The sequence below is a fragment of the Petaurus breviceps genome, unplaced genomic scaffold, assembly GCF_028583685.1.
Source record: "Petaurus breviceps papuanus isolate PSGF00001 unplaced genomic scaffold, PetGlider_PUasm1.0 129, whole genome shotgun sequence".
NCBI lineage: Eukaryota > Metazoa > Chordata > Mammalia > Diprotodontia > Petauridae > Petaurus > Petaurus breviceps.
The window spans coordinates 13,941,587-13,956,958 of NW_027185665.1; positions in this window are offsets into that span (position 1 = coordinate 13,941,587).

A 15,372-nucleotide genomic window follows, 5' to 3' on the forward strand; every position below is an offset into this window, starting at 1 on the left:
TAATAGGGAATGGAAAGAATACTGGGTTTAGAATCCAAGGACTTGTGTTTGAATCCTAGCTCTGCTACTTAATAATCATGTGACCTTGGCCAAGTCTCTTAGCCTCTATGGGACTGTCTGTTCCTCATTTATAAAATGAAGGAATTGGGTGAGATCACCTCCCAGTTCCCTTCTTGCTTTAAATCAATTATCCTATAATTCTTCTGCTTTATGGAGAAAGAAAGGTGAGGCTCTTAGAGAAGAGTGTCAGGGAGGAGACAGTCTTCTGTTTCCTCCCTAGCAGCTCTTACTGATTTAGCTGAGTAAGGAAAAGGCTCAAATATCACATCTAGAAGGGAAGTAAAGGCATGAGGACTTCAAATAAAACAGCAGAGCTGGAGGTAGAGGGAAGCTGGCATTTGGATAAGATAGCTGGATGGCCTGAAAAGGAGGCAAAATTCCAAACTTAAACTTTAGTCCAAAGATAAAAATTCGGGGTAAGTTAGCAAAGAAGCACTCTAATCAGGCCTGGGAATAAGACTGGGGTTTGATTAAGCTGTGACTGATAATACATATTCATGAGAAGGATATGAAGGATCCCTGACTATCTACTTCTTTATCAGTCAACAAACAAACAAGTATTTATTAAGCACCTCCAGGTGCTGTTTTAAGAATTGGTGATACATAAAGAAAACAATCCAAGACCTCAAGATTTTTTATTATGCGTATAAGCCGTTATTCAAAAAAAGGTGCTCAGGCACTGTTAAGAAAAATACATAGTTTAGATAGTGCATAATCCCTGCCCGCGTGGAGCCAACAATCTAGAGGCTAGCCAAGACACAAACACACATAACTTTAATGTACAGTATTACAAGACAAGAGCATTCATTGGTGGTACAGATAAATTACTATAGGACGTTCCAGAGGGGGCGCCATTACTGACAGGGAGATCAAGGAAAGTGGCATGTGATTTCAGATGCATAAGAACAGAACAGGTAAAATAAAGCAGTTGGTGAGGACATTCTAGACATAAAAAAGAAGTTGAGCAACGACATAGCATATTCTCTAAAACTGCTGTCTTGTAGGTTGAATAAAGATTTTTAAAAAGAAAAAGCATTTTAATCTTACAGCCTTCAGCCTTATGTGAATGCTCCTGATCAGATTTAGATTTCCTTCCTCATTCTTACTGCTTCATTCATTGATTCCATCCACAAACATTTCTTATGCACTTACTATGTGAAGAAGCAAAGTCAAATGAGACAGTCTCTGCCCTGAAGGACTTACATTCTCCCAGACTAATATTCCCCAGGGCTCACATTATTTCTCTGGATACTTTTGTTTAAAGATAACACTTTAAGTTATACAGTTTGGGAAAGGATTAATCACTTTTATCAATAATTATTTATAGCTTTTTAGTAACAGAGATGAAGAAATGGAAGCAAGAGAGAGGTTAAGTTAATTATCTAAAGTCAGAGTCAGAAGAAATCCTATTTAGGAATAGAACTTATAGTCATTGAGTTTCTAGTCTAGTGTTTACTATGATGTAGACAACCTTTTCTATTATTTTGGGTCTTAGGACCATAAAGGGATGGCTATTCACAGTTAAGCTGAGTAAGGATGGATAACCTAATTCAATTCAGCAAAAAACTTGTTGCGAAGTCATTTTTCAGTCATATCTGATACTTTATGACCCATTTTGGGGTTTTCTTGACAAAGATACTGGAGTAGTTTGCCTTTTCCTTCTTCAGCTCATTTTGCAGAGGGAACGGAGGCAGAATTAAGTAACTTGCCCAGGGTCACCCAGTTAGTAAGTGTCTGAGACCAGATTTGAATTCAGGAAGATGACTCTTCTTGGTTCCACATCCAGTATTCTATCAGCATCCTATCTGCTATACCATCTAATTGCCCCAAACACTATTTTTTCATATATTTCTATCAGCCACTAGTCGAAGGTTCTGGGCTGATGAGACATGAGAGACAGAATGTTATAGAAAGAACCCTGTACTTGGAGGAGAGATCTGACTTTGAATCCTGTCTCTGATACTGCCTGCTCTGTGACCATCAGTTTATCATCTTTAATATTCTGACACTCAGTTTCTTTTTCTCTAAAATGGGGATAATTATACCTGTAGCACTTGCCACACAGGGTTGTTGTGAGGCTCAAGTGAGATTATGTATTAAAAATGCTTCATAAACCTTAAAGTGATGTATAAATGTCAGTTACTACTATATTATTGTTATGACCAGTAACTAATGCAAGTTAAAAATATGAAGTGTCTGGAAAGCCAGAGAGATGAGAGATTCATGAAAAAATAATGTATCCTCTACCTGGAGTATTAGAAAAGCCCTCCTGAAGGAGTTTGTACTTGGAATGGGATTTGGAAAGTGGGGGAATTTTCAACAGGCAGAAACGTGGAGGGAACTTGTTCCCGAATGGGAGATGGCATGTGCAAATGCTGAAAGAGGTGACCAAGGGCAGGACAAGAACAGGAGATAAAGAATAATTGAGCTTGACTGGAATATGCAGCATATAAAGGGCAGTAATGTGCAGTAAGACTGGAAAGGTAGGCTGGAGAAATGGGAATCTGGCGAAAGTCCCATTTTCTGAAAAAATTATAAGCTTTGAAATGAGAAGCCTTACTAACATAGGTCAGTGGATGATGTCAATGGCTTTAAATATCTCTTCCTTATGCTAGTCTACAGACACCATTTAATCACAGAATAATAGAATTTTACAGTTAGAAGGAACCTTAAAGGTCATCTAGTCGGGACAACTGGATGTCAGTCTGAAGAAGATTTAACATGGATTCCGAGACTATTCTAGCTGCAGGAGACTTCAGAGATCATTTAGTTCAATCCCCTAATTTTACAAATGAGAACACTGAGGCCCCCAAATGTTAAGTGACTTCCCAAGGTCACACAGGTAGTGAGTAGCAATCAGGATTCAAACTGGGTCTTCCCCCTCCAAATCCTGGGTCGTTTGTGCTAGACTTTTTGTGCTTAAGAACAAATCAAAAGAGAATTCAGTTTGACGGCAGAAAATCTGGGTTCTAATCCTAGATCTGCCATTTTCAACCTCTAGCATCTTGGACAACTCACTTCATCTCCTTGAACATTACTTTCCTCATCTATAAAAATAAACAGATTAAACAAAATAATTTCCAAAGTCCTTTCCAACCCTAAAGCCCTAGGATCTTACCCAAAGATATCTATGTATTTTAGTGAGGGGAGTCCGAAGGGTGGGAAATTATGTTGAAATGTATGTTCATGTAACAATTAAACAAATTGCAATCATCTATAAATAAGTACTCTAGATCTACCAACTACAGGTTTAAGAGTTCAACCTCAATATTTCCAGGATCTTCATTTCCTTCACCAACAAAAATGGCAGCCCCTCTATAGGTCAATCTTGCCTGTAGGGCAAAAAAATTATCACCTTAAGGTCAGCCCACTGCTGAGTTTCTTTGAACTTAATTACAGTCTGGCCCCTGAAAAATAGTCTCTCCATGTACCTGACCTGAAGCCTTTCCAGCTTAGTAGGAGCTAGCTCTCCACTTGAAGAAACCAGATTTCAGCCCATTTTATAGCAACCTGTCAGAGAAAGACTTTAGCAGAGGAAGCATTCAATAAAACAAAAAGGTAGTGAGACATTAAGACTTTGAGTCAACCAGAACACACACACACACACACACACACACACACACACACACATGTCAGAATTTTATTAGCTTTTCTTCCGGTTATACATATCAATATTAATCAATTTGCAGATAATTATTTATTTTACAGAGGCATTTAGGTAGAACAGCTAGACATGGAGTTAAGAACACATGTTCAAATAAGGTCTCAGACATTAACTAACAATGTTACCCTAGACAAGTCACTTTAATCCCTATTTTCCTATGTTCCTTCAACTGTAAAATGGGCATAATAACAGCACCCACCTTACATTGTTGTTGTGAGGATCAAAGAGGATAATATTTGTAAAGCATTTAGTACAGTGCCTGGCACATAGTAGGTGCTAGAAAAATACTTTTTCCTTCCCCCAAATGTCTACTATGTTCCAGGCACTGTGTTAGGCACTGGGGACACAAAGAAAGAGAATGAAACAATCCCAATCACAAGGGGTTTACATCTTAATTTCAGAACCAAGTCCATATTTAAGTATATGCAGCAGAAGTACAAAGAAGAGAACAGATAGAATGTAGATAAATACCTCATTGAAAGGAACTAGCCCTTGGGGCAACCAAGAAAGACTGCATGTACAAGGGGGTGTTTGAGCTGTCTCATGAAAGACGAGATGGACTCTGTGATAATAACAAGGTGGTGTGGATCAGGAAATGGGGGCAACCGGTGATCTTTGCTCCTGGTATTGTCTTTTGGTTGCCATGAAAATGAAACTAGGAGCCACACCAAAAGGTAAGTAAAGAAGGCGGGGTGATGACATTCTACCAATCCATTTTCAAGCCTCTACATCTCTCTAGGACCTTTCCAACAGCTCAGTCAATGCCATGGGGGAAGAAGCAGCTAAAACGACAGAGATTCTCTCATTTAGCATCCCCAAGAGCCAGACTTCTCTCAGGAGTTAACTCCATCCCAGTTTCCTCCAGCCAGTGTGAATCTGCCATTCTCCTATGAGACCTGCTCATAAGGAGAAGAAAATACTCAAGTACAACCCAATGAACCGAATTAAAGAATGAAGGACTTGGATGTTGTTGACCCAAAATTTTCCTGGTGATCTTTTCCACAGAGGCAGTGCCTGTCCTTTGTAATTGGGAAGCTGACCCACAGACCCCCAAATTACCCATAATCTTAGAAGAATGGCAGCAACACAAATCCCTTCAAGGACTCGGCTCCACAGAGACCTCTGTACTGATCTAAACCTTAATTGCTCTTCCAGAACATTAAGCTCCAATTCTGCTACCACCCCCTCATTTGGCTTTGTAATTAAAGAGGCCACAGAAAAATGCCAGGCTCTGATGCGCCCAGCACACATAGGGAGATTAACTCAACCACTGTTTGTGTTTCCCTGAGAAATTCAGAGGCCATGACTGCAAACCCAATACCAAATGTCAGGCAGGCAGGAAGTCAACTAGCTAAGTGTGAGCATGTTAAGGGAACCCCATCTATGAGTGAGCACTGTACTAGGCACTGCCGGAATATGAAAAGTACTGAAGAACGTAGAGAGAAAGGATCTTTCTTTCAATGAGAGTAGGATCTATAGCTGTGACGCCCAGTTCAGATTTTTGCAATACTCCCACCTCAGACATTTCCATAAGTCATTCCCTCTGTTGGTGTAAGGATGTCTTTTAAATTTGGGCAATTTTGCTGATTAAAGGGGGACAGTGACAAAAAGAAACAACTGTAAGGCTTGCATATGACAGAATAAAACAAAGAAAGCAGCTTGCAGGGATAATATACTTACCCAGGGCAAAAATTGCTTCTGAGCTTTGTTTCCTACTTGTTTGTTTGCTTAAAAACAGTTAAAAATTGGGGAAACCTGAGCTGCAGAACTATTGTGTGATTGCCTGTTGCCTGGCTTTGGCCTGGCCTGCAAAGAATAAAATTTGGTAAATGTACTAGTTGAAGGACTGTAATTCAGAGTAAGGTTTTTCTCAGAGGTAACACAACCCTAGACAGGAAGGCTGGTCCAAGAAAAGATTTTAGATCCTGGGATGCTGCCTTGCCCCTTGCTGCCTGGGAGATGGAAATCCCTCACAATCCAGCCCAGCCCCAAAGAGTAGAACTAGAGAGCCTTCGGCCAATGCCAGGTTGCTACTTCTTCTGAAAGAAAATACTCTGCTATCATAGAGGCCCAGTACAACACAGGTGCCACAACCTTCTATGAACTTTGTGGGAATGATCCACAAGCAAGAGACAGGACTCAAGACCCACAATTCCAGAAGGATGAGTTACCTTGGCTCCATGATTTCCCTACACGTGTGCCTCTCCACAATGGTATTTTAAGTTTCTTCTAACTGTCCACGTGGCTCTTGCCCGTATGTGAGGGAGAGTGAATTGAGGTTTATGGATGGAGTATCAGATATTGTTCTTGCTTTACCTTTGTGAAGAGTTCATCGAGAGTTCAGAGTAACCACTCTGGGTGGCTCCTAGAGCCCTCAGAGGATTAGCTATTGGTTTTCTTGGTACCCAAACTGCTGCTGTTAGGTGAGAGTTGGAGGAAGAGCCCAAAATAGGGAGGGGAGACTCTGTTGTACCTGAAGTTCTCTTCTTCACCTCTGCCTCTCATGTTTATTTGCCTTCAAGACTCATTTCAGGTGCCACCACTTCTACCAAGCCTGCCCCAAGGATCGAGTGCTCTTATACTTCTTGCATTTTCACTTTGTTCTCTGCTTTGCTGCCTTCAAATGTGTGTGTGTGCGTGTGTGCGTGTGTGCGTGTGTGTGTGCGTGTGTGTGTGCGTGCGTGTGCGTGTGTGTGCATGTGTGTGTGTGCGTGCGTGTGTATGTGTGTGCGTGTGTGTGTGAGTGTGTGCGTGCATGTGTGTGCATGTGCGTGTGTCTGTGTGTGTCTGTGTGTGTCTGTGTCTGTGTCTGTGTGGACCAGTGCTCTATCCACTTCGGCACCCGGCTGCCCCAATGTAGAAGTAGTTTTGGGGAAAAAATTCTGAGGTAGAAGGAACAGTGGCGTTAATGACTGATCTGTTAATTAAAGGATCTAGATCAGAAGTTGGGAGTCATCATTGTGGTCCCAGATGCGATGGCACTAATATGAAGAGAAGAGACTGTTAAGTGTAACTATAGACCCAATCTCATCGGACACATATGAGGTGGTCGCTGCTGTGGCAGCAAAGATGGTTAGTCATCTTGACCTATGTCCTGCCACTGGACTTCGATGACTCTGGAAAAGAGAGTGAAGCTGATGACTTTGTACAGCTCAGCCTCACTTCAATCCAATTCAGGAGCAGAGTCAAGATATCGACCTCCTGATGCCATTGGCCCTCTTCAAAAATAAAGGATGAGCAACCAGTATTTTCTAGACTCATTCTCCCAGAATAACGTCGGTTAAATGTCTCTTTCAGGGTTTTAGTGATACCCGTAAGGGCATCCAGGTGTCTTTTCTTTCAATACACCTTAAGACTCCATTCCTATATGGAACCCCTGTCACTGTTGTCAATACTAGCACCATACCTCCATTTAATCAATTAACATCAATTAGCTTTTACAAAGGAATACTTATTTCAAAGATATAGTAAGAACAGAAATAGCAACATTTCCTCCTCAATATATTAAGGGCACGCATCTTTACTCCTCTGTGCAAAGGGGAGAAGAGTGGTATTGAACTTACCTCAATTCCTACTTAGTATCAGTCCCACACAATTTACATCAAGATATGGCATCACTATCGGCTGAGTCCTCATCTCATCAGTCCATCACGCTGGAGCTCAAAATTGAATCCTGAGGAACTTAAGCTACATTGGCTAATTGCAAAACCTGCATGGATTCAACTCCTGTATCTGTTGGTGGGACCAACTCACCATGTGGTTAGCATACAGAACTAGTTAGAGAACATCTAAGCGTGCTACAAATATCTCCAAGCAATTTGCTTGCATAACATCACAAATGTCTGAAAGCAGGTTTCCCAGCTTCTTCCACAGGGGAATTGAATCATTCATGCACACGGATGCTTACTCATGTGGATTCATTGGCCAGTCTCCAGTTCCATAGAGAGAAAAAATATAGATTAGATAGATAGACAGACAGATAGATGATTATGTATCTATGCATACACACATACATAAATACACATATACATACATACCCCTAGGCTTATAATTTTTTTTTGCTTATTTGTTTATTTATTAAAATTAAGCACCTGGAGGACAGGAACTCCATTTTTTTCCTTTAAATTCCCAGCAACTTAGTCCAGTGCCTTATGGGTACTTAGAAGTTGTTTCATTGAACAGAATTGTCAAAATAATTTATTTGAATTTTTCAAATGTGGATATATAGTTTTCTTGCTGGTATATAGTACACAGTGTTTAAAATTGCATGAATAAGAAATGATAGCATGATTCAGAGCTCCAAAAATAATGTTAGGTCAATAACCCTTCAGAGATGTCGTTTGCTCAAGTGTTGAAGAAGAGGTAATAGCATAGCAACCAGAGTAGCATAGATAAGCAACACTGAAAAGATATGTGTATGTGTATATTTGTTGTTGTTCAGCCATTTTTCAATCATTGTCCAACACTTCATGACCCCATACATATGGCTGTTGTCCTTCATTCTCAAAATATCACTATATTGAGGTCAAGGTACAATGTGCCCTACTGTGGTTGATCAGACCAATATAAACTCAGAAGGCTCTACCACAGGTTGGGCACAAATAGTCCATATGAACATTTGGAGTGGAGATGTCTAAATTTGTGTATCTCACATTTCTTTAGTGCTACTGCAATTCCAACTTGCTCATAGAATACCGAGCCTTCTTTGATGCAAAAATGTCATGCTAAATGGTCCTTTGCCAGTGGCCCCCATGTCTCATAATTGATTCCAGAGTTCTTCAGAGAGACCTTGAGAATGTCATTTCATTGTTTCTTCTGACCTCCATGTGAATGTCTTCCCTGTGTGAGTTCTCTATAAAATAGTCCTATAGACAAGCATACTTTTGGCATTTGAACAATACGTTCAGTCCATCAAAGTTGTGCTCTCTGTAGCAGAGGTTGAGTGCTTGGCAGTTCAGCTTAAGAGAGGACCTCAGGGTCTGGTACTTTATCTTTCCAGGTGATATTCAGAATCTTCCTAAGACAATTCAAATGGAAGTGATTCCGTCTCTTGGAATGGCACTGGTATGCTGTCCAGGTTTCACCGCATATGGCAGTGAGGTCAATACAAAGGTTCTGTCGACTTTCAATTCGGGAGGTAGTCTAGTACTTATCCACATCATTCAAAATGCCATAATTGAAGTTTTCACACATGGATGATGTGGTGCAGGCTGGTGGAGAACCTCTGTTTTCTTAGTATTAATTGTAAGGCCAAAATTAGCACAAGCAGCACAGAATTGATCAATACTCTGTTGCATCTCAAGTCATCTGTGAACAAAAAGTCACGCACCAACTCTCCCTTCGCTTTAGTCTTGGTTTGTAGTCTTTTTAAGTTAAATGATTTACTATCAGTGCCATAGCTGACCTTGATGCCATTTTCATCCTCACTGAAGGTATCCAACAGTGCCACGGAAAACATCATATTGAAAGGCATGGGAGCAAGTACACAGCCCTGCTTCATTCCACTGGTGACTGGAAAAACGTGAGATGACTGTCTGTTACCCAGAACCTAGGAATGCACGCCATCCTGAAACTGATGTACAATACTGATTAACTTCTCTGGGAAACTCAATGTTGGCATTATTCTCCATAAGTCTTTACAACTGACAGTATCAAAAGCCTTGGTCATATAAATGAATGTTGTATTCAGACCACTGTTGTGCTCCTGCCATTTCCCCTGGACTTGTCAAGCAATAAACATATCAACCATTCTTTGGCCCTTTCTGAAGTCACACTGGCTCTCAGGTTGATGACCATCTTTCAGGTAAAGGATAAACCTACTAAGAAGGACTCTGGCAAGAATCTTACCAGCAATGGGAGAGGGAGGGTGAAAGACAGAGAGAGAGACAGACAGAGACAGACAGAGGGAGACAAAGAGAGAGGAAGAGAGAGAGAGAGAGAGAGAGAGAGAGAGAGAGAGAGAGAGAGCCCTGTGATTGTCACAGGACAATCTATTTCCTTTACTTTTATAGAGATAGGCAATAAAGGTATACCTGAACTCCTGGGGGATAACATTCTCTTGCCATATAACCTAGAAGATTTCAGTTATCTTTTGTATGAGCAGTGAATCCCCTGCTTTGTGAATCTCAGCTGTAATAGAATCTGTACCGGGTACTTTACTGGGTGAAAGGAGCCTAATGCCATTCAAAATTTCTTCAATTGGACATTCAGCTACAGAGGGATTAACTTCAGCTTAGGTATACAGTCAATGGCTTCAGCATTGATTGAACCCATCTCCCCAGGATCATGTCTTTATCACTAATCAGTGTGACTCCATCAGCAGTGAGTAGTTGAGATGCACCGTAGGTCTTTGGCTCATAAATAGACTTCAGGGCATCAAAAGTGTTTTGGATTGTTACTGTCAGTGTAAAACTGAATTTCATCTGCCTTCTTACTGAGCCAAGAATCCTGCCATCTAAGCTTCACCTGTACTTTGGTGGAGTTAGATATCGCCTTCTTAGAAATGGATTAACTATCCTGATGGTAAATCCTGTGGAGTTCTAATTTTTTGTTTAGCAGCTTCTGAATTTTTCAATCATTGTCATCTAACCAATCTTGATATTTGTGAGTGTTCTGGCCCAGATGACTAAATGCAGTGCTGTACACCAAATTTCTGAAAGCTGCCCATTCCTTTTGTGCTCCACTGTTGCCAACCATGTGTTAGCTTAGCTTTCCCTCCAAATAGGTTGTTTCATGCTTGGAGATGTGCTCTAATCTGCTAACACTGTCTTCTGATAGTTGTCTTGCCCCAAGGCTACTGCTTTTGACGAATGCTAATGTGTAGCTTAGCAAGAGTCAATCTATGGTAAGTCCTACACTCTGCCCAACATATCGCCTTCTTCACTCTCATCTTCTGTCTCTTCTCCTTACAATTACATAGTCTATTCAATGCCAATGCTTGCTGGGAGGGTGCATCCACACAGTTTTGTTGTGTTTAGGTAAATGAAAGTCTGCTGGTGATGAGGAGGTCATGAGACATATAAGTCTTCAGTAGTAAGTGACTATTGCTGTTGCTGTTTTGACTGTTCCTCCCATGGACTCTCTGCCATGTCTGATATTCTGTGCCTACTCTGTCTAATTTCATAAGGCATCCAGAATTATATGCCTGTCCTCTTTAATCACATGGATGATGAGGTCTCCAGGTCTTCATAAAAATGTTTTCTTTGACCTGCTCAGGGCTCATCACAGTGGGAGCCTAGTCACTGCCATTGTCATGAGCCTGTTGTTTGCTCCTTTTGGGAAGCATAGAAGCTTATTGACTAGATTAGTTTGGATTGTGAAACCTACACCAGCTTCATAGCACTCACATCACTGAAACCACTCCAGAAAAATGTGTATCCAGCTCTGGCTTTCCTAAGTGAGCCTTCATTTGCCAGCCTTGTTTGATTTGGTGCTGTTATTTGGATGTGAAACCTGCTGAGTTCTTTCACAACAAGAGCTTTCATTTGTCTTTCAGGTTTACTGGATTTCATGTTGTTCATAAGCATGCACACATTCCATGTACTGATGGTGAACGGAATCATCTTCACAAAAGTTTTTGCTGGGGGCAGCTAGGTGGAGCAGTGAATAGAGCAAAAGCCCTGGAGGACCTGAGTTTAAATCCAGCCTCAGACACTTAACACAAAACTGGCCATGTGACCTTGGGCAAGTCACTTAACCCCAACTGCCCTCCAAAAAGCAAAAAAAAAAAAGTTTGTACCTTTTTTTGTGTTTCGATCACAGGGCGATCCCTTTGATCCCTGCCTGCCAAAGCAAGCAGGCTATGGTTGGGTGAAGAACAATTCTTAGGGCACCTTTTTTAGCCCCTTGCTCACAGCAGGAGGTGAGAGGTGCAGTCCTTTAAAAAGGCTGGCCAGCCACCCACAGGGTTGCTTCAGTTCAGTTAGATGACCCTATGGCCTGGGCTGTCTGTGTGCAAGATTGTGACTACAGTTCCCAATATATCAATCTGCACCTGTTGCTTTGCTTGCCTGTCACCACAGAACTTTGAGGTAGGTAAAAATAGTAAACTGAAATGGCTTGTGTCTCGATTCAAGCATAAATTGGATTTAAGTGAGGCAGAGTTATGTGAAGTTATCAGCTTCACTCTCTTCCAGAGTCATCAGTGTCCAGTGGCAAAACAAAAATCAAGATGACTGGCAATGGCCCAGGATGACCTTGGCTTAAGCTCTAAGCACTCCACAGTACATGCTTCAGCTGCCTTCATGGCCACTGGAACACATTCAGTCAAAGGATTGCATTCGATGACTTAGAGGGCCACGTGTGACCTCGAGGTCGCAGGTTCCTCCCCCCTGAGGAAGTACAATAGGAAATGCTAGTGATCTATCTAGGCAACTCGTTGAGGGCCCATCACCTCCACCTTGACATACCTGCACCACTAGAGTAGCCTTACTTTTTTTGCAAGTTTACTCTACAGTTGCATTTCAGATCATAGACCTATACAATATTATAGTTGAAAGGAACCTCAGAGATCATCTTGTCTCATCCAACCCCTTCACTTTATAAATGAGAAACTGAGACCCAGGGAAGTTAAATCATTTGCCCAGATCCATACTTGGGACTAGAAACCAAGTCTTCCATTTCCCAGTCTGGTGTTATTTCCAGTACAACTTACTTGGGTTTGTCTTATGATTTTGAATCTTCCTGCCACCAATATATAACCAAGATGAGAGCTTCTTTTTTTTTAAGCAATTGGGGTTAAGTAACTTGCTCAAGGTTACACGGCCAGGTGTTTTTGGGTGGGTGCTAAGTGTCTGAGCCCGGATTCGATCCCCAGGTCATCCCGACTCTGGGGCCGGTGGTCTTACTTGCTGTGCTACCTGGCCACCCCAAGATGAGAGCTTCTTAAACTTTTTCCACTCATGACCCCTTCATCACTTCTTAAATTGTGGATCATGACCCCATGGGGTGATAACCTTCAGTTTAAGAAGTGCTGAAGAGAATACAGATGATATTTACCATTGTAAAAAGATAAGATGGATCAGCCAATAGATCAGTAGACTGATGTGTGTGTGTGTATAGGTAGCTATAAAAATATGTCTGTGAATGTTGGGAGTGTGGATAATGGATGAGATGACATTTGATGTCTGTACCCCTATGTCTTCCCACAAAATTCACCAATGGAAATGAAAAATTTCAAATATACCTTCAAGACTTTCTCTGGTCTTTGCCTTGTTTCCCTTAAATTCTTACACTGTAGGCAAAGATTCTTTTCCCTTTTGTTTTTTGGTTTTTGTCTTGCTTTTATTTTTCAACCCCTGGTACAATGCCTTCCATTATTAGGTGTTTAGTAAATGTTTATTGAAATGAATAGAACCTTGCACTAAGTAATTAAAGTACATAGGCTAAACGTTATTGAGAATTTGACTCAGTTTCTCATCACCCAAAAGTTTTCCTGTAACATAAGATATTTATGCACCAAAGTGTTCTAGAGAATAGAGCTTTAGATTTGAAGGCTGGAAGACCTGAGTTCAAATACAGCCTCAGATACTTACTAACTCTGACTGTGTGCAAGCCACTTAACCTCTGCCTGCTCCAGTTTCTTCATCTGAAAATGGGGGAAATAATATCATCTACCTCGCTTAGTTATTGTGAAAATAAATTGAGATGTTTGTAAAGCTCTTTGCAAAGTGCTACATAATGCTAGCTGTTACTATTGTGGCTATCACTGTTATTAATATTCCTCTCTTCTATTCTGGTCCTATCTTCTTTTCTTACCTTCTCCTTAAAGCAGACCTCTGGATTGCCTACTAAGCACATAGACAATGAACAATTGGTGATTGTGTTTTGGGGAAGAAAGGCAACAACGATGGACTGGAAATCAGTAAACCTGTGTTCTAGAGCTGAATTTACCACTTTCTGTGACCTCCTACCTCATATACAAAATGATGTCCAGGGTCCTTTCCAAATCTAAAAAGTCTATGTTTAGGTTATGGACAGATTGCTAGTCTGAAGCATCTCTGGTTTCCAGAATTGTTCCTCCCTTACTTCTCCAAGTTCCCACAGCACTTATTTCTTCCCTCTTCTATGGCACTGATCATGATCTAACTTCTATTGTTATTACTTGTTGTAGCAGCAAGCACCCCAGTGTCCTCAGGGTGCCTGCTCACACAGGTTCTTGGATCTGCTTTGTTAAAGGAAAGCAACTCAAAATGGGTTAACAAGCTTACTTTAATCAGTCAGACATATATCGTTTACCTTGTTCAGGAGAAAAGGTCAGCACCCTGAACCTCAAAGTATACAGACATAATTATCAAGACAGAAACATCAAGTAGACAGATTTTCAAACTGTCCAACCATTACATCCATACCCAGTCAACATCTGGGTTTCCACATTCTGGGTTTTTCAAAGCCGGGGGACTCTCAACAACGGCTTCCCAGAATTCAGATCAAATTACAGAACACTTCTCAAAGTGAGTCCCAAAACAAAGCTACACATCAGGGCTTATATAGCCTTCTCCTGGCTCAGAGAATGTAACAACCTTATAGACTCACTGGCCAATCAAGAAGTATCTACTGAAAAACAAGCCTCCCACCCCAGGCTCCAGGTGCACTCTAGCCTAGGGGCAGGGAAGATCTTTAAGTTTGCATTTCCATTACACTTGTAGACCTATCATATTCTCCACTCCATCTTCTCCACCTGCCACTAGATCTTACATAAAGTGAGAAAAGAAACAGGAATAGAGTCTTTCTTTTACATCATCCTTGCCTACCATAGCACCTGGCAGATAATAGCTTCGTAGGTTTAGAGCTGGAGGGGACCTTAATGATGTGAAGATATATAACTCCAACAAAATTTGAACTCGAACTATTCAAATAAGTCAGTTTCAAAGTATATGAAATGGAGGGAGGAGACAAAGATATTGACTGTCATTATCCCTAGATACTGCCTTAGCTTTTTATATAGTCGATTACTCTCTCCTTCTGACCTTCCATAATATTGCTCTCTTCTGATGTTTCGCCTGCCTATCTAAATGCTTCTGCTCAGTTTCTTTTGCTGGTTCAATGTCCATCTTCTACCCCTAAGCATGAACATCCACCAAAACTCCTATCTAAGCCTTCTCTTCTCTCGCCTTTGCTGATCTCAGTAAGTCTTAAAAGTTCAATTATAATCTCTCTCTTCAACCCCATTTATCTCCTGAACTTCAATTCTTCACCACCAACTGCCTTTGTTACATCTCTACCAGGGTATCTCATTGGCATCCCAAAGTCAACATCCCCAAAAAGAAACTCAGCATCTTCCTCCAAACCTCAAAATGATCCCTCCTGCAAATTTCTCTTTACTTTTTTTTTTCCTGAGGGCACTATCATTCTCCAAGTCACAGAGGTTCATAACCTCAAAAATATCCTTTACTCTTCATCTATCATGTCCATTTTTTAAACTAGGAAAGTAGTATCTTTCATTTTTTCATATTACTATTGTTGCCATTCTTTTCAATAAAAATACTGTTTAGAGACCATGTGAATAAAGTGCTGGAACTGAGTGAGGTAGAGCAAATCTTCAAATCTGGCCTCAGACATTAGCTGTATGACCCTGGGGAAGTCACTTACCCCTGTTTACCTCATTTTCTTCATCTGTAAAATAATCTGGAGAAGAAAATGGCAAACCA